At 44.7% G+C, this 24693-nt stretch overlaps 1 protein-coding gene across 1 annotated transcript in view; it reads left to right on the forward strand.

Moving 5' to 3' along the window:
- LOC124788484 (probable G-protein coupled receptor Mth-like 1) overlaps positions 1–24693 on the forward strand; it is a 539206-nt gene that overhangs the window by 185038 nt on the left and 329475 nt on the right. The gene's annotated exons all lie outside the window — the stretch shown is intronic.

Genomic DNA, 24693 nt, shown 5'->3' on the forward strand with positions numbered 1-24693 from the left:
TCCAAAACGACGCCTTTTTCGTCCCAAAAGAGAGTCAGCATAACCTTCCCTGCTGATGGTTCTGTTCGAAACTTCTGTGGTCTTGGTGATGAGGAATGGCGCCATTCCTTGCTCGCTCTCTTCGTTTCCGGTTGGTGCAAGTGAACCCAGGTTTCGTCTCCAGTAACGATTCTTGCAAGGAAGCCAGCACCTTCTCGTTCAAAGCGCCGAAGAAGTTCTTCACAAGCATCAACACGTCGTTCTCTCATTTCAGGAGTCAGCTGCTGTGGCACCCATCTTGCAGACACTTCGTGAAACTGGAGCACATCATGCACAATGTGGTGTGCTGACTCATGACTGATCTGTAAACATGCTGCAATGTCATTCAGTGTCAGTCAGCAGTATTCCTTCACTATGGCTTCAACTGCTGGGATGATCTGTGGAGTCACAACTCGTTGTGCCTGACCTGGACGAGGAGTCACACCATTTGCGAACTTCCTGCACCATTCGTAGATTTGCTGCTGTGACAAACGTGCATCACCGTACTGAATCTTCATTCGTCGATGAATTTCAATAGGTTTGACACCTTCACTACGCAAAAACCGAATAACAGAACGCTTTTCTTCCCTGGTGCAAGTCGCAAGTGGGGCGGCCATCTTTAAAGTGATACTGCGACGGTATGTGTGCATCTGCATTATGCTGCCACCTACAGACCATTCTACACGCTGTTTGTAGCACGCTTACCGACTTACAGGATAACGGAGCGAAATTTCGATTTGTTATTACAAATTTAAGGTTTTCATTTGACTCACGCTCGTAACATCACGTAGCCTCTCAATCATAGAAGTTTCATTTCGTTCCCTCCTCTTCTTGTGGATGCTTCGCGTGTTTTGTCAGACATTATACGTATCATTAAACTAACACAGATAGAATGACAAGCTTCATTTCTCATGGGGTGATTAAGCGCTGCCCTATTCAGCATGTTGTTTAGCTCTTGTCAAGTTCGCACTCTCAAGTCTTTGGTAGCAAAGCGAGTGGCCGTGACGGAGCAGGTGTAATTGCACACGAGGTTAGGAGCGATTAAGTGCGGGCGCGTAATACCTCCGGGAAGGACGAGGGAGGGAAGAAGAGCAAAAATAAGACCTGTGGCCTTTACAAGAATGTGTTTCATTCTGACAAACAAAAGCAGAGGAAGACGTGTGTGTGCAGTGAGTTCGCGGAGGAATGCAGTGGCAGACTCGGCGGTGGCCCGCATTCGCGGCGCGCTGGAGCGTGCTGGCGGGCGGCAGACAATGGCTGCGGCGGCCCTGTTGCCTTCAGTGTGTGGCGAGTGCCGGTGGCCCATTGTACGCAGCGTAGCGCCTTGGCGCGGCCGCTCAATGGTCGATGAACCTGCGGCGCTTCCGCCGGCACCTGTTGCGCTTCCTGCGCGTAATCAGAGCGCAACGCGAGCGCAGCACACAGCACGGCACGGCAAGGCTGCCTTACGCACGCTCCCACGTCGTTCCCGCCGGCAGCCGGCTTGGCCACCAGTCCGCGCGTGTTCAAAGGTAGCGCTGTTACTGTGCACTGGAGCTGGGCAACACGATTCTTTTTCCCGATTCGATTCCTACGATTCAATCTCACATTGCGAATCGATTCCTACGATTCTTTCACGATTTATTCTAGTCTGCGATGGCACGATTCTTACTCACAGATGGCAGGACATGTCTGAAATTGTCAATGGAGTTAGAATCGAACTGTGTCATGATAAGATATGCCAGAAATATTTTATTTATGAGTAAACATGCATATGACGTTACAAGTGTTATTCTCGATTTATACGTGTAATGCCATAATTGATGAAAGGTCACGTTAGATCTGATTGCATCTATTGTTTTATTTCAGTTAGGGCCGTTTTCGAGATACGCGAAATATAATACATAATCCAAGTGCTATTGCTCATGTGTAAAGAAAGTGTGTGTTTTGCAGTGCATCTGCAACAAATAAGAGTTTCGTATTTATTCATCATACTTGGATTTCTTGATTTTAATCGTGTGTCTTGGGAGCTGTGTACTCGCTGTATATCGTTTCTGTCAGCACTAGTTCGTGTATTAATCGCGCAAACTAGGCTGACGTCGGCGCGGAGGCTGATGGTAGCGATAGTAAATGGGAAATGCGTTTACGCTCGTTCCCGTCAGCCACCGCCAAGCGTCATCTTGGTTTTCACGAGTGATATTACAGCCCATGAACTTCGTTTGTTCGTTCCGAGCTTCCTTTGTTCACACGCATCCTCCACTTGACTGCCATCTGGCGGTCGTAATCATTCGGCACGACTCGGCTTGATTCGGAAGTTGCCTTCGAGGCATAGCGTACTAAGAATCGATGAATCGTTGGAACTTGGAGTCGTCACGACTAGAGATGGGTCGAACTAGTTCATTCATGAAGTACGGAAGCCTGGCGAAGTCGCCCAGTTCGCCGCTCAGTCGCGGCTGCGCTCGCTTCGCCTCGCTCGTACAATAAAGCTTCGTAGTACTTCATACTTTTACCAACAGATGGCCGAACTATACAGTAACGTGCACGCAACGTTTTACTATCTTACAGCGTCTGAGTTAACTTTCCAAAAGGTATTCGTCTAGCTGCATATCTGTTAGAAAACAGTCTGTGTAACATGAAAAGCAATATATACAAAATCTAAAGAGCCACTCATGTAAGAAGTACCTCGGTGACTCATTTTTGTTGAAAAGCGAGAAAAGAAATACATCCAAATCGACAGCAAGGTCATCAAAATAGAAGGTAGTTCATAAAGTATTCGTCCACCATCTGAACATGCCGAAATTCTGCGCGCAGTGATTACACTATAACGCTGACCCAGGGCGCACACACACTAGAGTCAACCGTGCTCGGCCTGTTGTGCTTCTGAACGCTGCCGATACAGTGCAATTAGCGCCATGAGCCGTAAGGGTAGTGAGACGACGCTGATCGAAAGGAAACTTATTCTGTGCTTAGATAATTAGTGCAAATCTTCTTCCGAGATTGATAAAGTAGTCGGTAGACCTAGATCGACGGTTCAGTCGATAATAGATCGACTTTTTGATACAAAATCATTAAGAAACCAACCACGTACAGGACCCCCTCACACTTTAACTGATGCAGACGCGACATTTATCATGAGGGAAATGAAGAAGAAACCTAAAATCAGCGCTCCTAAGTTGGCTGGGGAGTCAGAGTCAAGGAGAAAGAAGGTATGTGCCAATACAATCAGAAATATCTTCAAAAACTGTGGGTATCATGGCCGGGTAGCGCGCAAGAAATTTTGGGTCGGTGAACAGAATCGAAAGAAACGTCTTCATTTTGCGATGGAACATACATTCAAAAGGGAAGACTTCTGGAAGACAGTAATATTTTCTGAGGAGAGTGAATATAACGTACTCGGGTCGGATGGCAGGCGAATGGTGTGGCGTAAGATGAATGCGGAGATGTTGCCACGCAATCTTGTGCCAACGGTTAAACATAATGGTGGCTCCCTGATGATCTGGGGTTGTATGAGCCGCGCGGGATTAGCCGAGCGGTCTAAGGCGCTGCAATCATGGACTGTGCGGCTAGTCCCGGCGGAGGTTCGATTCCTCCCTCGGGCATGGGTGTGTGTATGTTTGTCCTTAGGATAATTTAGGTGAAGTAGTGTGTAAGCTTAGGGACTGATGACCTTAGCAGTTAAGTCCCATAAGATTTGACACACATTTGAACATTTGCGTTGTATGAGTGCTGTAGGTGTTGGAAAATTACATTTCATAGAAGGGACAATGGCTCACCATATACAGATCATTTTAATGGACAACCTGAATCCTAGCGCCGGAAAATTAGGTCTGCAAGGAAATTACATTTTTCAACAAAATAACGACCCATAGCATACGGCTGTAAATACAAGGCTGTGGCTCCTGTACAATACCCCAAAACAACTTAACACCCCTCCTCAGAGCCCAGACATTAATCCCGTTGAACACTTTTGGAAAGTAACGGAAGATAGCATCAGGAGAAGACACATTTATAACGAGAGAGACCTAAAAAAAGCACTTCAAGACGAATGGGACAAACTTCCAGCCATTCTGACGTCAAACGTGGTCAAATCGACGGCCAAACGACTACTAGCAGTAATAGCTGCAAAGGGAATCCCCACTGAATATCAATTTTTGTAACTGAAATCATATTTTCAGATTGTAAATTTAAAAAAATATGAGTGGAAGAATACTTTTTGAAGTAGACCTTGAATAAATTCTTCATTTTGTCAAATTTGCTATCGCTATGAATGTATTTATTTCCTTGTCCATTAATAAAAATGATTTACCAAGGTTCGTTGCATATGAGTGGATGTTCACTTCCTTTCACATGAGATATACTTAGTCTTTTTTAAAAAAATTGCAACTAGACGAATACTTTTTGTCTCACTGTAGTATTTTTTGAAGGAATACACCACCATTTGACTGTATATTTCCTGTGTAAAATCTAGATTTCGGCTTTCACGCCGTTATCTAGTACAGTGCTAAAAGCAAGAATACGCAAACAGTAAGATATAAAGTAAAAAACTGACAAATTTAAAAAAAAATCTATAATATATAATGATCGCCCAGAAAGTAATGCATCACATTTTTTTCTCAGCCGAAAACAGTCCTGCGAATGCGAAACTTTACTTTGAGTGAGCGCGCCAAGTTTCCGTCACTTCCGACCCATAGCGCAGCTGCAGGACAGTTTCAGAATGGCGTCTGTAGATGATGTACGTTACAAGCAACGGGCCGTCATTGAATTTCTCAATGCAGGGAAAGAAACGGTGGGCAGCATTCACAGACGCTTGTGTAAGGTCTGTGGAGCATCTGCTGTCGACGGAAGTACAGTTAGTCGCTGGGCACGTAAGGTGAGGTCATCAGAAGGCGGATCGGCGGAGCTCCACGATTTGCAGCGGTCGGGGAGACCATCCAGGGTTGTCACGCCTGACATGTTGCAGCGAGCTTGTTTCAGGCGAAAGTGGATGATTGATACGCAATCCATTGAAACGTTGCGTCTTGAAGACGACGCCACTCGGCTGATAACCCGTGAAGATTTCATAACCATTTTTGACTATGTTACGATGATTTCAGAACGGGTCTTGGCCCGAAACTAGTCTTCGAGGGAATAAAAAAAGTAACATTTGCAAAAAATTAATAGTTTATATATGTTTTCGGATGTCAGAAATACTTGAGTCAGACTGTCATTTAGTGCGAGCCTCCAAGTATCGGCGGCCATTTACGCGCGAGACGGATTTCGGCGGGCGTTGGAGCACAGTTCGTGTACAGACAGGTCAGGTCGTGTGTGATGTCGGAAGTCGCCTCGTGTGTCTGACAGACATATTTTCCAAGTATTCGGTCGGGACTTGTGAAAGTTTCGCCTGTAACAATCTCGAGGAACTCTGAAATAATTTTAGCTTGTTCGTAGTTCAAGAAATTCGTGCTACATGAACGGATGTTTGCGTCTAGTAAATACTTCGCGAGTGTCGATCGAAAAGAGTTCGAAACGCTGATCAGCGTTTGTACTCTGAATACTATTGGATTAGGCGAGTTTGTCTATGCATCTATGAACTATTCTGCAGTTACCTTCGATGGTATTCTGCAATTAAAAACAAAGATAATTGGCGATTACAGAACTTCGGCTCACAAGTGTGGGGAAGCACTCTGAATAATTTTCATGTCTTTGCTAGAGGTAAAGTGAACACGCGATCGATCAGCTTAGGTCCTTGCACGGACAAATATCATTTTAATAACAAACTGTGCTGAACAGTGTGGAAAGATATTTCGTTTGTTTTTTCTGGAATAAATTCACTCTGTAAAAAGTGAAGATTATTTCAGCGCAAATTCCTGTCCGCAATTTTAATAAACTTGTGACTGCCTTCATTTAGGAATAAATGCGACGAATGCATTGGTTGACACCCTAGACAGCGACGAAATCTAACACAAATTGAAAAGCCCTTTGGACAGTGATTTTATTGTTTTTTCGTACGAGTCGAACTTTGGTGGAAGCAACACTTAATAACTACACCATTATTCATTCACTTTCTCATTAAGCAAGTAGAAAAAAGTACAGAACATTTTAAAACAAACATTTTTTGCCCTCCCTACCCCTCACACCACCCAAAAAATACTTCAAATTACGACTCATATGGTTGATCTCAGATCAAACAAACATTTCGTCCCCCACATATAACACTATGTCGCACCCTGTGGACCACCCTTGCTTCTACAGACTGCCTCCATTCCTTCCTGTTTCGTCCTCGATTTCTCCCCGTCTCTTCAGTCCCCAGGGCTGCCAGATTACCCATCAGACCGTCCATTGAGCGCTGCCTTGATCGTCCTATGGAGCGTCTGGTATCTAGTTTCCCCTCAACTGCGTTCCTCACCTGTCTGCCTTCTGGCATACTGATTACATTCCCTGGCCACTGGGTTCTTTTGCTCTTCAGCTTCTGCAGAATTTTTATTGTTGCAGCAAGAGGTACATTTTCTCGATCTTCCTACTCCTCCATTCTCCTTTTTCTAAGATCGGTCCCCATACCAACGTCATTACTGTTCTTTCAAATATTAATAGTTTTTTCTTCTCTCGCTTAGTCATGCTCCATGTTTCTGAACCGGACATGACTGCTGGGCATATCTAGTAGAGTCTCATCCCTGAGGGAATACATGAATTTCATTCCCACCGCTATTCTTTCCTTAATGACCATTTCCTTGCTGTTGTCACTGGTAAACCAAGACCTCATATATTTGAACTGGTGAACATTCTTGAACCTCATGCCATCTATCTCAAGAAATTCTTCCTGATCTTGTCTTCTTCCTAATTGCATGAACGCCGTTTTGTGTTGATTGGCCCAATGTTCTGTGCGTTGTTGTCCACTTTATGGTACATTTCTTTCAGCTCATGGTTTGATTCACTCAGTAATACTGTATGACCTGCATGTGCGAGACAAATAAAACTGCCATACTTTGAACATAGCTGCTAAGGTTCAGTGACCGTGTCAGAATTACATTAGAACAAATAAGCCCTCGGTCACAAATATTAAGTCAAAACTGACCAGGTTTCGACGCTACTATGAGCGTCGTCTTCAGAATTAAACTAACTGTTCTAAAACACAATAGGTATATAAAACATTAATAAACTAAAGTGTGTACTGACTGGAGAGAGATGCAGTACTTACAAGTCACATATTAAAAAAAGTTGTAAATAAAATGACGAGCGCTAAGGGCTGCTCGTACCTGAGTGAACAGGGGTTACAGCTTTTCATGGCGTCGCCTTTCCGGCTTAGATTTGTTTACAATGTGACTTGTAAGTACTGCATCTCTCTCCAGTCAGTACACACTTTATCAGTGTTTTATATACCTATTATGTTTTAGAACAGTTAGTTTAATTCTGAAAACGACGCTCATAGTAGCGTCGAAACTTTGTCAGTTTTGACTTAATATTTGTGACCGAGGGCTTATTTGTTCTAACATGAAACTGCCATGCATCTGTCCTCCAGCGTGCTCCTGTTTCCTCCATTCACTTTTTATTTCCTCAACGATGGTATTGAACAGAACACATGACAGAGAATCCTCCTGTCTGAGACCTGTCTGTTACGGAGGGTTCTGAGTAAAATTAAAATATACGAAAGAACTGATCATTCTCATCGCTTACGTTCATGGCAGCTGCAATAAACGTGCTTGATTTACCAGTGTTGCGTTAGAGATTTTTGTTGATAAATAAATATGGACTGCCTGGGGTCTCACTGTATGCCCTCTAACAAACCTTATTTACACCTGAATTCTTACTTTCCTGCACACTCTTAGTTCCTCAAAAACAGTTCGCTCGCCATGCAAAATAATCGTCTCTGAATATCAAAGATTGGTATAGCGGTTCTAACTGTGTTTTTTTTGTATCAGTTATTAGCGCCGAAAAACAATAACGCAGCCTTCGTTGGCTACATTCATTATTTCGTCTTCTCTTCTGCTCCCTCTGCTGCAAACGCTTGTTCACAGATACAAGCGAATGGTAGTGAACACTGGCGGATTGTCTCCGAACGTGCATTCGGTTGCGTTCGCTTTCATGCGCTCCAATGTAAAGGGAGCATTACGTGCTGCAATTGAGCCTTTAAACTTCATAGTGTAATAACCAAGAGAGCCTTTAAAAATTTGCTTCTTGCCTTCTTTATGCGGCTTCACCAACTATCAACAGTGGTTGCTGGAGGATTCTGTGGATGGTTCAAATGGCTCTGAGCACTATGGGACTCAACATCTGGGGTCATCAGTCCCCTAGAACTTAGAACTACTTAAACCTAACTAACCTAAGGACATTACACATCCATGCCCGAGGCAGGATTCGAACCTGCGACCGTAGCGGTCACGCGGTTCCAAACTGAAGCGCCTAAAACCGCACGGCCACACCGGCCGGCTCTGTGGATGAGATGTGAAACGAATATACGTCAGGGAAGTGGTGGCATATTGCAGCTGGTTAAGAGCACAATGCTGACACTATTTCAGATCTCTATATAACAAGAATACACTTGTTATGAAAAGGGCAGTTAAAGCATTTCTGGTATGGCTCATCGCCATAACATCAGTAGCAAACCTGCTGCAAAGTATCGTGTGTAGTGATGACTCTTCTAACATCTGTTAGCACCTCACACTATGGGTACTTTTTGCAAGTCCCATAATATTTCATCGCAGCAACTCTTTGACATCCACAGTTGGTTATGACAACGGCTGCAACACGCAAATTGCAGCATTAACAGCAATAACCAACTGTAGAAGACAAACAGTAGCTGCGTTGAAATATTGCGGGACCTACACATTATTATCCTGCGGCAAAGCCGAGAAATGTATTTACGAGTGAAGTATAACTATATAGCGACCGGAAAAAGTGTTAAGGCATGTCGAGATAATTACATACTGTCGCTGTCTGCAACGTTATCTAACGATTTTCTACTGCTGTGTTGCCTTCGAAACAGTATCACATATTAGCAAATCGGTTAAGACTTCGCCTGATATTGCTCTTACCTTATTTAACTGTGCTATGCGCGATTCTGTTTAACAAGAATAGCTCGATTTAGTCACAGGGCGGAGGCGCGCACATCTGTTTTCATGCCTTACAGATAATTCGCTGCAAATAACATTTAGCTATGATCCTGCAGTCAAATAGTCTGTGCACTGACTAGAATTTTGAGTTAATAAAATATACGGAAATAAAAATAAAAGTTAAATGAATAATTTAATAACAGGGATTCTATTTTAACGTCTGTAATAGATGTAGACGACAGGAAATTACGTTGAATAATGTTTATTCAATGAAGGACATCTCAAATAAACGAGAAGTGGTACTGCGACATTCTGTTAAATACAGAGAAAAATACAGTTACCAAATGCAGTAAAGTTACCTTGAGAGTGTTTCAAGAATGATAGCAAAATCCCAAAACGAAACTGTAGTCAAAGCTACGCGAAAACTACGTCCATTTCGTAACCACAATACACGAAATATTCACCAGCTCAAAGTAGTTAAGAGTTCAACATGATGATGATATACAAATTGGCACACGCGATACCGGAAATAGTAACTTATACTCTATCTTCAGTTCCGTAAGACAAACGGAACAAGTTAGAGTCTAACTCTGGAGCACATTCAGACCTCTCGAAATATGAACTCTCTTCAGAAGTTATAATAGTGGCCGTTCACCGACCAGAATCAAACACCACTCGTTACTATAGGCAGGTGCGTCTCCTCCCAGAACTCGTGTAAAAGTGCCCACAATCGTTTCCTTCCAAAAGTCCCATTCTCACACTTAACTCCCGTAGTATTCCGCTACTTACTGCTTTTCCGTTGGCTGAAAACTGTCTCCACCGAGCACACTTAGTTCTTAAGTTCTACAGAGATGATTTTATTCAACTTGACCATCACTGATGTACACTGAAGTGCCAAAGAAACTGGTATTGGCTGGCGTATTCAAATAGAGAAGAGGAAGTGTTAAATCTTATGGGACTTAACTGCTAAGGTCATCAGTCTATAAGCTTACACACTACTTAGCCTAAGTTATCCTAAGGACAGACACACACACCCGTGCCCAAGGGAGGACTCGAACCTCCGCCGGGACCAGCCGCACAGTCCATGACTGCAGCGCCTCAGACCGCTCGGCTAATCCCTCGCGGCTCAAATAGAGAGATACGTAAACAAGCGCTGCGGTCGGCAACGTCTGTATAAGACAACAAGTGTCTGGCGCAGTTGTTAGATCGCTTACTACTTCTAAAATGACAGGTTGACAAGATTTAACGGAATTTGAACGTGATGTTATAGTCGGTGCAAGAGCGATGGGACACAGCATCTCCGAACTAGCGATGAAATGGGAATTTTCCCGCACGACCATTTCAGGAGTGAATCGTGAATATCAGGAATCCGATAAAACATCAAATCTCCGACAACGCTGCGGCCGGAAAAAACGGGACCAACGACGACTGAAAAAAATCGTATAACGTGACAGAAGTGCAACCCTTCCGCAAATTGCTGCAGATTTCAACGCCGAGCTATCGACAAATCTGAGCGTGCGAAACATTCAACGAAACGTCATCGATATGGGCTTTCCGAGCCGAAGGCCCACTCGTGTACTCTTGATGACTGCACAGCATAAAGCTTTATGCCACGTCTGGATCCCTCAACACCGACATTGGACTGTTGATGACTGTCGGACGAGTATCGTTTCCAATTGTATCGCCTGGATGGACATGTATGGAGACAACCGCATGAATCCATGGACCCTGCATGTCTGTAGGGGACTGTTCAAGCTGGTGGAGGCTCTGTAATGGTGTGTGACGTGTGCAGTTGGAGTGATGTGGGACTCCTGATACGTCTAGATACGACTCTGACAGGTGACGCTTACGTAAGCATCCTGTCTGATCACCTGCGTGCATTCATGTCCATTGTGCATTCATACGGACTTGGACAGTTCCAGCAGGACAATGTGACAACCGTACAACAATTTTATCTTGCCTCGTACCAATACAGAGTGGCCTATTCACTCGTCTACACAAGCGCAACGTTACAAGGCCTCTAGCGTGACCTTGTGTCACAAGTTAAACTTTCAGTAGATGTTGAACGTCAGCCATGCAACGTACCTAACGTTACCTATTAGCCACATGTGAGGACATTGATTCTGTTCACCAGTTTCTTAACGAGAAAGCCAGATTTTAGTGTAATATGAGGTCTGAAATTCGACAAAAAAATCAGTCAATGCGTGAAAAAAAAAAAAAATCACCCCTCCTTCACTGGCGGGATATTCAAAATAGCCCACGTCCCCCAAGTATTAAAAATGATAGGCAATCGAATTTCAACGGGGAGGGAAAATTCGAGGATAGCTCACTTTTCCCATTTTGTGACAAGGAGGTTCTGCATTCAAGAGCAATTCGAACATATCTATTACATTTTAGAGCTTAAAGTATACGGGGGCCTCATTACTCCTGCGCGTTGGGACAGCATCCAGGCCCTGGGGATCAACCCCCAGATGAGTGCTTTTTCCCCCAAAATTCGATAGCTGCAGAGTTTTCTGTGGAAGAGATCAAGAGCTTGAGTCCAGATATTGATTTTTTCACACTTTTAACCTGCGACAAGAGTGTCTCCCCAAGAGATCATGATTTCAATACCCAGCACTGTAATTTTGTTTTCATTTTCAAAGTTTCGCACCCACAGTGTTTGTCTCACAGTTAGAGTTTCCAGGGGGTCATTTTGCTATTTTCACTGTTTTCCCACTTATACATTACTTCCACCTATCGGGATTACACCTCACAATGCGAGTTTGAGTCCAAGGACAGCAGTGATTTTATTTGCACTGCATGTACTGTTACCTAATTGGTACGACCAGATCTGGCGTTCAGCAGTGGTCCTGCTCTTGATATTCTCTGATGTTGCTGCTGCCGTCCTGACAGTCGTCAACATGTAGGAGCCGAGATAACAATGATGAAGAAGGAAGCATCAGGGAGCCTAAAAGAACTTTCCGTTTCCCATCTTGGCTGTAGGCTGTTAGGATCACAGTGATTTATTTCATACGATCAGCTGAATCCGACATTGTACCATTTTCAAGTGCTCAATCATAAACTCGTAATTTTTCATAGTCACCGTGAATATACGAGGTGCGTCAATAAAGTAATGAGACTGATTTTCTTTGCAAGATGTAGCAACCCTGCAGGCTTCCGTAGGCACAATATCTTTGACCTTGGCTGCTTCTAGGCCAAGCGGCACATCGATGCAATGGCTTCGTCGTGAGTTGTGCCGTAATAAGTCAACACATTTTTGTGTGTCTCGTCGCGGAAATTGAACAGCATAATATTGCGCAACGGTATGCCATTTCCTTGCGTTGAATTGGGTGAAAACGCAACGAAAACTTACGGTAAGCTTCAGAAGGCTTTTGGAGATGCGTTTATGTCAAGAGCTCAAGTTGGTATAAAATGTTTAGTGAAGGCAGAACGACTGTTGAAGATGAAGACCGCAGTGGACGACCATTAACCTCACGGATGGGTGTCAACTTGGCCAGGGTGCGTGAACTTGTACGATTTGATCGAAGGTTATCTGTGAAAATGATTGCAGAAGAACTAAACATCAATCGAGAAACGGTTCGTCTAGTAATAACTGAAGGTCTTAGTATGAGAAAGATTTGTGCGAAGCCGGCCGCGGTGGTCTAGCGGTTCTAGGCGCGCAGTCAGGAACTGTGCGACTGCTACGGTCGCAGGTTCGAATCCTGCCTCGGGCATGGATGTGTGTGATGTCCTTAGGTTAGTTAGGTTTAAGTAGTTCTAAGTTCTAGGGGACTGATGACCATAGATGTTAAGTCCCATAGGGCTCAGAGCCATTTGAACCATTTTGAACCTCTTCGGCGTTTTAGTCCAGCGCAACTGACCTCGTTGACTTCAACCTCCTCATTCGCGATGTCTTTCTGGCATTAATCTAGCTCGATGATCGCTCAGTTGTCCACGGTGTGTTGTATGTTGTATGTTAACCGGGGGCCTAGAAACGACGGAGAGGCTCCGTCCCCGCCGCAGCCGCAGTGGTCCACAACCCAACGACGACTACCGCAGTCCACTTCACCCCTCCACCACCCCACACCGAACCCAAGGTAATTGTGCGGTTCGGCCCCCGGTGCACGCCACCCCCTCCCTCCCCAGAGAACGTCTCACACCAGACGAGTGTAATCCCTATGTTTGCGTGGTAGAGTAATGGTGGTGGTGGTGGTGGCGGTGGTGGTGGTGGTGTACGCGTACTTGGAGAACTTGTTTGCGCAGCAATTGCCGACATAGTGTAGTTGAGGCGGAATATGGGGAACCAGCCGAGGCAGATGGAAAACTGCCTTAAAAAGCATTCACAGGCTGGCCGGCACACCCGACCTCGAATCAAGTCCGCCGGGCGGATTCGTGCCGGGGACCAGGCGCTCCTTCCCGCCAGGAAGAGCCGTGCGTTACACCTTACGGCTAACTGGGCGGGCTCCACGGTGTGTTGAGTGAAGTAGTGCGGGGGTTGAGAGGTAGGGAGACGCATAGGTTAATTGTTTTCGTACACGCGCTGCCTATAATGGCACAGATCCACACTAACGAAGAATATGCAGTTATGGTGTATGTTTACGGCTTCCCCAATGGTAGTGTTCTGTGCTGTTGGAGAATATTGTCAGCGCTTTCCGACACGTAGAGTGTTTACCATAGTTTTCAACACATTGGGTGAAACAGGTATTCTTCCAAGTTCCCATTTTTCTTCTGAACGACAACACATTGTTGAAATTATGCATTGATTACAGTTGAACGTGTTAAAAATATGTGTTTTTCAACTGATACTTTGTAAAATTCATGTTGTAGAGCCTACTGTACATGACTACGTTGTTGTTGTTGTTGTTGTTGTTGTTGTTGTCTTCAGTCCTGAGACTGGTTTGATGCAGCTCTCCATGCTACTCTATCCTGTGCAAGCTGCTTCATCTCCCAGAACCTACTGCAACCTACGTCCTTCTGAATCTGTTCAGTGTATTCATCTCTTGGTCTCCCTCTACGATTTTTACCCTCCACGCTGCCCTCCAATACTAAATTGATGCCTCAGAATATGTCCTACCAACCGATCCCTTCTTCTACTCAAGTTGTGACACAAATTCCCTTTCTCCCCAATTCTATTCAGTACTTCCTCATTAGTTATGTGATGTACCCATATAATCTTCAGCATTCTTCTGTAGCACCCCATTTCGAAAGCTTCTATTCTCTTCTTGTCCAAACTAGTTATCGTCCATGTTTCACTTCCATACATGGCTACACTCCATACAAATACTTTCAGATACGACACCCTGACACTTAAATCTATACTCGACGTCAACAAATTTCTGCCGGCCAGAGTGGCCGAGCGGTTCTAGGCGCGTCAGTCTGGTACCGTGCGACCACTACGGTCGCAGGTTCGAATCCTGCCTCGGGCATGGATATGTGTAATGTCCTTAGGTTAGTTAGGTTTAAGCAGTTCTAAGTTCTAGGGGACTGATAACCTCAGATGTTAAGTTCCATAGTGCTCAGAGCCATTTGAACCATACACTGACTTAACTGACGCTCTACAAGGGACATTTGAAAAGTCCGTAGAAAGTCCGAGAGATGGCATGACCGGCCCGTGTCGGGGGTCATGTTTAGTTAGTTTCACCCATATTGGTCTATTTCTTCGTGTGAATCAAGGAAGTCGAGTGATAGACAAAAAATCGTCGAAGAAGAATTTCGTGTGGTCATTACACATTACTTTATGAAAGGCAAAACGCCTCAGGAGACTAAAGAGAAGCTTGATAAGCATTACGGTGACTCTGCACCTTCGATTAGAACAGTTTATAAGCGGTTTCAAAATTTTCGGAGTGGCCATATGAGTACAAGTGATGCTGAACGTTCTGGACGCCCTGTGTAGGTTATGACTTCAGAAATCATTGCTAAAATCGATGATATGGTGATGGATGACTGAAGAGTAAAGGTTCATGAGATTGCTAGTGCTGTTGGCATCTCGAATGAACGGGTACATAATATTTTGCATAAACATTTGGACATGAGAAAGCTATCCGCAAGATGGGTTCCGCGATTGCTCACGCTTGACCAAAAACGAAATCGTGTGAAGTGTTGCAAGGATGGTTTGCAGCTGTTCAGGAAGAATCCGCAGAACTTTAAGCGTCGTTTCGTCACTGTGGATGAAACATGGATACATTACTATACTCCGGAGACCAAACAACAATCTAAACAATGGGTTACCAAGGGAGAATCTGCACCATAAAAGGCGAAGACCAGTCCTTCGGCCGGAAAGGCTATGGTGACTGTCTTTTGGGATTTGCAAGGGATAATCCTCATCGACTATCTGGAAAAGGGTAAAACCATTACAGGTGCATATTATTCATCGATATTGGACCGTTTGAAATCCGAGCTGCAAGAAGAACGCCGGCGATTGTACCGCAAAAAAGTCCTTTTCCATCACGACAGCACACATTCAGCAGTTGTGGTCGCAAAATTAATGGAAATAGGATTCCAACTCGTTTCACATTCCCCCTGTTCTCCAGACTTGGTTCCCTCGGACTACTATTTGTTTCCGAAAGATTTTATTCAAAGGAGGAGATGATTGCAGCAACTAATAGCTATTTCGCAGACTTGGACAGTTCCTACTATTCGGAAGCGATCAACAAATTAGAACAGCGTTGGACGAAATGTATAAGTTCAAAGGAGACTATGTCGAAAATTAAAAAAGATTTACCCCAGTCACGTGAGTAGTTTTTATTTTTGCACGGACTTTTCAAACGCCCCTCGTGCAGCCGAAAAGTCAGGTATTTGCAACGTAATTGTCTCTTTCTCTCTGTTGAGATTGTAGCCAAGAAGGAGCGGTAACGGTATTTAGAGGTGGTGCGACCCACGCCGTCGCTTAGCAACGCCCACTGTGCGAAGAGCCGGCAGCTTCGTGGTGCGTGGGCACAGCCCAGCGCGCCGCGCTTGATTCAGTTAAGCCGTGACGCACTTTAACCGCGCCTGTTTGCTCTGCTCGTTTCGTAGCGCTGTTTACTCCGCTGTAACAGGAATCGTGGGGGACGACAACCGCATCCTGCCCCCTGCTTTTCCCGTTCATCTTAGCGTCTTGTCGCCCGAGAGATCATTAAGAGAAATTAAACGGGGTTATGGCCCGGTCTTCCCGGCCTCCGACGAAGAAGTGTTACGAGGCCTCCTCTTAGTGGGACACTTGAGCTCTGCAGAAACGCAAAGTCATATCCCGTGCCCGTTGTCAATGGATCTAAGCCACCTGTCCAGACACTCTGTGGGCGTAACTGCTACTGAAACGGTGGTACAAATAAAGCCGACATACGAAACGCCCTTTTTCCAAAACTGTTTCACAGACGAAGACCGCGCCGGCCGCTGTGGCCGAGCGGTTCTAGGCGCTTCAGTCTGGAACCGCGTTGGTGCTACGGTCGCAGGCTCGAATCCTGCCTCGGGCGTGGATGTGTGGTATGTCCTTAGGTTAGTTGGGCTTAAGTACGAGGGTCACTCCAAAAGAAATGCACACTATTTTTTTAAAATCCATCTTTCATTCTACATGTTTCAAAGTTTTACAGTGTGTAGATACCTCCTTTAGGAACAATATTTCCATTTCTCCACATAATTTCCATCTCTCTCAACTGCCTTACGCCATCTTGCAACCAGCGCCTGTATACCCGCACGGTAAAATTCTGGACCAACCTGTTGGAGACACTGTTTGGCAGCTTGCACAAGGGAGTCATCATCTTCAATCCTTGTTCCACGAAGAGAGTCTTTTAGTCTTCCAAAGAAATGATAGTCACATGGAGCCAGGTCAGGACTGTAAGGCGGGTGTTACACTGTTGTCCATCCGAGTTTTGTGATCGCTTCCATGGTTTTTTGACTGACATTTGGCCGTGCATTGTCGTGCAACAGCAAAACATCCTGCTTTTGCCGATGCGGTTGAATACGACTCAGTCGAGCTTGAAGTTTCTTCAGTGTCGTCACATATCCATCAGAATTTATGGTGGTTCCACTTGGCATGATGTCCAGAAGCAAGAGTCCTTCGCAATCGAAAAACACCGCAGCCGTAGCTCTTCCAGCAGAAGGTGAGGTTTTGAATTTTTTTTTTCTTGGGTGAATTTGTATGATGCCACTCCATTGATTGCCGCTACGTCTCTGGTGAAAACTGACAGAGCCATGTTTCATCACCTGTCACAATTCTTCCAAGAAATTCATCTTTACCATTCTCGTACTGTTCCAAAAGTTCGCTGCATACCGTTTTTCTTGTTTCTTTGTGAGCCACTGTCAACATCCTGGGAACCCACCTGGCACAAACCTTTATTAACGCCAACACTTTCCGTATTCTGCAAACACTTCCTTCCCCTGTCCCAACGTAGCGTGACAATTCGTTCACTGTGAAGCGTCTGTCAGCAGTCACCAATTCGTTAACCGTCTGCACGTTGTCTGGAGTGTGTGCAGTACGAGGCCTGCCGCTGCGAGGACAATCCTCGGTATTGCCGTGCCCGCTTTCATCACGTAACCTGCTTGCCCACAGACTAACTGTACTGCGATCGACAGCAGCATCTCCATACACCTTTTTCAACCTCTTGTGGATGTTTCCCACTGTCTCGTTTTCACAGCACAGGAATTCTATGACAGCACGTTGCTTCTGACGAACGTCAAGTGTAGCAGCCATCTTGAAGACATGCTATGACTGCGCCACTCACGGGAACAGGTTGAACTAAGTTTGAAAACTGTAAAACTTTCACACATGCAGAATGATAACTGTATTTTTACAAAAATAGTGTGCATTTCTTTTGGAGTGACCCTCGTAGTTCTACGTCTCAGGGACTGATGACTCAGATGTTAAGTCTCATAATGCTTGGAGTCATTGAACGAAGACCGCACTGTAGTCCCTCCTCCAACTGGTCTCACAAAAGACAAAATGATAGATATCGAAATATGTGACCAAGGCACAGAAAAGCAACTGAAATCGCTCAACACGAGAAAGGTATTAAAATTGTGGACATGTTTTATGGTATTATCGGAGAGCGAAAATGTCCTCTGAAGCAGTCAACATGGATTACGAAAACGCAGCTCGCTCTGTCCATGCACGGAACACACATAGAAGTAGATACAGATGTCCAGGTAGAGGCCGTCTTGCTCCACTTCCGGAAGACATACTGTTACGGTGTAGAGGCCAGCGCCGGCACACCAGTCGGCAACGACAGAGAAGAGAAGGCAGTGAGGTCAGCCAATCGCTCGCTGACCGACCTCCTTCCAGGACGACAACGCGACACAGCAGGGCCCCTATCTGAGGAGATCATAAGCGCCGCGGCCGACTGGTGGCCACTGGGATAGCAGCGTTAAGGATAGAGACGTCGATAGCAGTTCAGGGCAGACCTTCGTCAGTTAAGAGATCAGCAGTCACTGCAAAAACATTATTTCGTGTGTCGCCCTTTGCTTCGACACATCTGTGTACTTGGCAAAGTTAACTACTGTGTCTGATTATTTGTTATGAGACAGTTTAATACGAGTTGTTCGATTGTTTGTCTAGCGAACTGAGTAGGCAGGATTGCTAGACACAACATATTCGATACAGTTCCTCACGGTCGCTTAATGAACAAAATACAAGCGTATGGAATGTCAGACCAAGTGTGTGAACGGATTGAACATTTTCTAGCAAACAGAACACAGCACGTCATTCTGAATGGAAAGAAGTCTTCAGGTGTAAAATTAACTTCGGACGTACCCAAGAGAGTGTTACAGAACCATCACTTAATATATAGAGGGTCTTGGGGCATAAAATGCAGATATTTCTGTAGATGACTGAGGATAGTATACTGAATATCATTACATCAGTATTTACTTCATTTGCAGACTAATGATTATAGCTAGTACCTCCAAGTGCACACGACAGAAGCAAGGCATCAATGTTCATCTTTCGTGGGCAGTAGGTCTCGTGTTGGAAGTGTGGACGCGTGGCCACAGAACAGACTGTCTATACTGACAGGCGTCGTCTACTTGGTGGAGCAGTTACGACCGTGCAGAAAGCATCAGGTGGTAAATTACGTGATGCGTTCGTGGGAAAACTGTAAGATGTAGAGAAAAAATAACACACTGAAGTGGGTACGTATCAAGGTACCAGTTATCACAATATCTTTAACTATTTTACTAACAGCATGTCTAAACATCTTAGAAGTTCCCGTGGCTCGAGTATTCTTATGGAATCAGCCCGGTTAGAAAAATGCGTTCAATTATGAACGTATACCTGTACATAAAAACTCGATTTGTTGTTCCACTGCGAGTTTTTAAATTATACTAACTTTTGTGCTGTTGTAACTGTGTTACCTTAAGCCGAAATAAACGCATAAAAATAGATAAATGACCTAAGGTTCCATGAGGCTTTTTGTGGATGATGCTGTTATGTACAGTACAATCACAGCGCTAGAAAATTGTAGCAAAATGTTAGAAGACCTGGAAAGGATCGACATTTGGTGCAGGGAGTGAAAATTGACTCTGAACGTAAACAACTGTAACGTATTCCGGTTTCGTGCTTCTACAAAAATGGTTCAAATGGCTCTGAGCACTATGGGACTTAACAGTTGAGGTCATCAGTCCCCTGTGACTTAGAACTACTTAAACCTAACTAACCTAAGGACATCACACACATCTATGCCCGAGGCAGGATTCGAATCTGCGACCGTAGCGATCACGCGGTTACAGACTGAAGCGCCTAGAACCGCTTGTCCACCGCTGTTCTCGATCCGACGACAACCCAACCGGCTCATGCTTCCACACCTGGCGAAATTGTACAGGAAAATCCCCGCTTCATGGCTACTCCGAAGACGCTGTGTCCCATCGCTCGTACGCCGACTATAACACCAAGTTCAAACTCACTTAAATCTTGATAACCTGCCCTTGTAGCAGCAGTAAGTGATCTAACAGCAGCGCCAGACACTTGTTGTCTTATATAGGCGTTGTCAACCACAGTGCCTTATTCTGCCTGTTAACATCTTTCTGTATCTTAATACGTATGCCTATACCAGCATCTTTGGTGCTTCAATGTATATGGTGCAGAGAATGTAGAACGTAGTTGGGGTTTTAATGTCTCTGTACAAGCTCTGATTATGTTATTAGTATTTGAAAGTCGCTCCTTTCGAATGCGATCCTGTTTCAATGGGGAATTAAGGCCTCACATGTTAGCCGCCATTTACAAATAACTTTATATCTGAAAATGCAATTTATTACGCCCTTGAAAAATAGTTGATAAACTGAGATTCGAATGGACTCCCTGCAATATTCTGTACCATCTCGCATGGTCGGATGCTAGCAGCAACCTGACTGGGGAATTACTGCACCATGCGTAGGCTGCAATTACCATAACAAAACAAACGGCTGCGTTTGGAGTGGTGCCGTGACGGGGAAGCATGGACTACTGACGAATAGCGTCGCATTGCGTTCGGCGATGAATTTTGGTTCTGCACTAATCCTGATGACCCTCGTCGACCTGGTGAGAGGTCCCATTCTTCCATTGTTTTGGAGAGGCATGGCGGCGTTACTTCTGCCGTCATGGTGCGAGGAGTCATCGGGAATGATTTCAGGTCACCGTTCGTAGTCACTGAGGTAAAGGCACAACTGTGAGTCACTGACATTCTGCGTTCTGAAGCGTTACCCCTTACGCGACGGTATCGTGGTGCCACTTTTTCTACAGTGGAATGCTCGTCCACGCGTGGAACCTGTCTCTATGGTCTGTTGCATGAGGTTGAGGTACTCCTGTGGCCAGCAACATCGCCAGGTTTGTCCTCGACAGAGCATTTGTGGGACCAGCTCGGACGTCTGTCTCCCTGCTTGCATCCAGGATATTAAAGACCTCTTACAACTGCCGTACAGTTTCCCTCAGAAGAAGATACATCAGCTAAATGGCAACCTCCCCAACAGGATCAGCGCACGCATACAGATAGAGGGTGCAACGTCAAGCTAATAGGTGGACTGATAGTGCCAACCTTTTGTAAACGAGACTCAATATTGCAATCACGTTAACGACATGACATATTCATGGAACAAACGGAAGAGGTACTTCATTCAATCACAAACCGCGGATGCCCAGGCGGCGCTAAGATCGGGTCATATTCGTGTTGACAGCAGATACGAGCTTGACAGGATCACGTAGAGGACCACTTTCACACCGTGCTCCACGGATGGGGGTTGTCTCTGGAGTTCCACCGGCCGCTAAGGTGACCGCGTGACCGGAAAAACCTGTCCATTGGGGAGCGCAATGGCTCCTCGCTTCTCACGGGCGCTTTTCGCGTCCAGTGCAAAATTAAAGCTCGCCCCAAAATTAATAAATATTGAACCATATGTGTCATTGAAGAGCCAGCAGACTCATTTCAAGCGGAAGAGATGGACGATTACTTTTACGAAGACGCGCCTTCAATATCCGCATTAATTTATAAGTTATTGTAAGTTAAATGTCATAAAAATAATTCCTGAACTGAAAAGTGGATATCTCGGCAACGCATTATCCGATTGCAACAACGAGATATCTACAGATACGTCTCGTAGAACTGTATCGGATTGTGATAGTGGATTTATTGAAATTATTCACGAATTATTTAAATGAGCGGCCGAAAAGTGGACTTGGCCCAATTAGAAACAGCTTTCGTCCATGAATAAATTGAGCGTCCGCACTGTAACATTAGATATACAGGAAATTATTTTTATGTAATTTACATTGTTTCTTATGTCTGCCCCAATAGCTGAATGGTCAGCGCGTTGGAATGCTACGCACGGGGCCCCGGGTTCGATTCCAGGCTGGGGCGGGAGATTTTCTCCCCTCAGGGACTGGGTGCTGTGCTGTCCTCATCATCATTTCAAGCCCACTGTCGACGCACAAGTCGCCCAATGTGGCGGCGCACCAATAACACTTGCATTTGACGGCCGAACTTCCCGACCGGGAACTCCCGGCCACTGACGCCATACGCTCATTTCCATTTTGTTTCTTAATACTTATACTTACAAATCCGAAAACAAAGAAAACCATAGAAATTATTGTTTATAAATAAACTATGGCAGATAAAAGAAAACTGATAACATCACAACATTTCTTGAAAAATTTCCGTGTGATTTGATGTATCATGTGTGTATAAAAGGTTAAAATTAAGAATTTCAGCAATTTTCGTGTTCAGTATTTAAACTGACTTCAGTGGTGCTTGACCAAGGTTTTCTGGGTGAGCAGCGGCAGTCTGGAGGTGAGTCTAGGTTCGGACGTCGTTGGGGGCAGTCAGGCTGTGTTAGTTAAGAGAAAGTTTTATCTGATGAACGGTGAAATAGCCGCTAGTTGGCGTGTGTGAATTACTCAGAGTTCCTGCTTTCGACCACAGCTACTTTTCGGCGTCTGATGAACTTGTTAGTTTTCGGGTTGAGTGTGACACAAGCCGCATCTATAAGGTTTCAGTGTATAGCCATTGTGGAATTAATATTTTGATATTCTGTGAAACTTTAACGGTTTTCTAAAGATAGCTCACGCAATTAATTGTCTTTTATTCAATTGAAATGAATTTATTGTGAACTGTGACTTCGATTTGTTTATGCTCTTTGTGAAAATAAACTCGAATTTGTGAAACTAAAAAATACTTGAGTGTGCACGTGATTTTTGCGTAGCGAATCCTGCCAGCGTTTATATAAAATAAAAATCATGGGATCTTAGGACACATACAGGTTACAACATCAAGGCAAACAGTGGTGATATTAATAGTTGCCTATAACACGCAGGCCTGAGAAAATTGTCGTAAGTAGCACATAGGCGCCCAAGAGAGATGACATTATAAATGTTAAGTGTCTCCGTCACATACAAGCCCTGTCTCCGTCGCATACAAGCGCTGGTATGTGACGAGTGTCGGATTGTGTGGGGCTGTTCCCAATGGTATGCGGTCTGTGGCTAACCGACCATGGACACGAAAGTTGAGTTTGGATTTAATTTACCAGAAAGTCAAGACTGTTCACATTGTGCCGTTTGGTTCTCGTTGTTGGCTGTTTGGACATTCAAGCGAGCAGCAACGTGTGTGTTCAAGTTGGCGAAGGTTTAGCCACCGTCTGGTGGAGTCTTAACTGCATTTGGTTATTTGCAATTGAAGTGCACCAGCGGAATTTTCTGCCTTGTGGCCGTTAACGTTCCGGTCACCTGCCCTGGACGTTGACGTAAATTCAGGCAGTGTCCTTTCCTCACCGTGTTATCGCTGTCCAGCACAGTGTGTAGCTTCACTGCTTAATGTATGCTTGGTTGTGGGCGTCAGTGCCTTTTATGTTTTGCATTGAAGTCCCGGTTGTGTGCTGGTCGAGTGGAGCGCAAGTTACCTTGTTGGTTGGTCCGTTGAGTGTCTGTTGGTTGGGTTGTCGTCGGATCGAGAATGGTTGGGCCGACTGCCTGTCTCATCTAAGTGATCGTTAGTATTTCAAGTGTTGGCCGACCCTCGAAACTTCCGACCGCTGTTAGCTGCACTGCCTTTTCTTATTTTCTGTTGTTTGTATTTCTATGGCTCATAGCCAATGGTCTTGAGTTAAAGTTGAATTGTTTTTAGTGGTGTTTTAAGTTATGGGCCTTCAGACGCTTTAAAATTAAAATTCCTTGCTTGTCAAGTGTTTGATTGTTTGGGGCCTTCAGCCTAATTGAAGATAAGGCCTTCTGCCTTGCGTTTTTTAATATAATTTTTTAATATAATTGAGTCTTAAATCATGGGCCTTCAGCCGTCTTAAAATTAAGGTTGTTGCTTTTCAAATGTTAGATTTTGGGCCTTCAGCCTAATTGTAGAACTTACTTAAAGTGAGGACTTCTGCCCTCTAAATATTCTTTTGGTATCTGAATTTTGAGTTAATGGCTTTTAGCCGGTTTTTTTTTTTTTTTTTTTTAATTTAAAGTAGTTGTACCCTTAAGGCATAAGATAGTGTGGCGTATTCAGCCGATAACTAAGTTCAAGAATTTGTACTGTAATGTTTGGTCAAATAAATAAAGTTATATGTGTTCGAGTGTAGCCGCTGACAGCCGCTCATTTTGGCCCCTTTCCACAATTCCAATTACCTGTCTGTCCAGACCTGCGGGTTTAGCAGGGCGTCTCAGGTACTTTCCGGACATGGTTTCCAGCTCAAAAGATTATCTACTCTCTCCTGAAAACCCTGAATAATTGCCAAACGCTATATTAGTGCATAACAACACGTAAGACAAGACTCATGATACGAGGTATTTGTGCTGAGCACTTCAATTTTGCCTCGGAATTCTTCAGATGTAGCTAGATATACCGTGCCATGCGTTCGACATAGGTTGGTACTAGCGGGTCGTCAGTTTGTATGAACGACGGGGGAGCTATCGGTACGCAGCGGAACTGCAGCGCAGCACAGTGGGTGTCCTCAGGCTCAGAAGGATGTCTCCGGTGGCGTGTGACGTCAGATGTCACGCCGTGGTGAAGGCCAAGTTGCCTGTGCGGAGGAAGACTCGCATTGTCGGCAGTTCCGCCGGATGGAGACGTCGAGGCTACGCGAGGCCGACCTCGGCCTGTCTAAAAACACCGTCTCTTTACGCTGCAAAAAGTCATTCTTCAGTGATCTAAAACATATTCACAGTGTACCTGTGTGACCTTGATTGTGTCAGCTCCGTAACTCTGGAAAAAATTGTCATTAGTAGCATGATTCGGAAAACTAAAGAGTTTCAAATAGCCTGGAAAGA

The sequence above is a fragment of the Schistocerca piceifrons genome, chromosome 1 (assembly GCF_021461385.2).
Source record: "Schistocerca piceifrons isolate TAMUIC-IGC-003096 chromosome 1, iqSchPice1.1, whole genome shotgun sequence".
Taxonomy (NCBI): Eukaryota; Metazoa; Arthropoda; class Insecta; order Orthoptera; family Acrididae; genus Schistocerca; species Schistocerca piceifrons.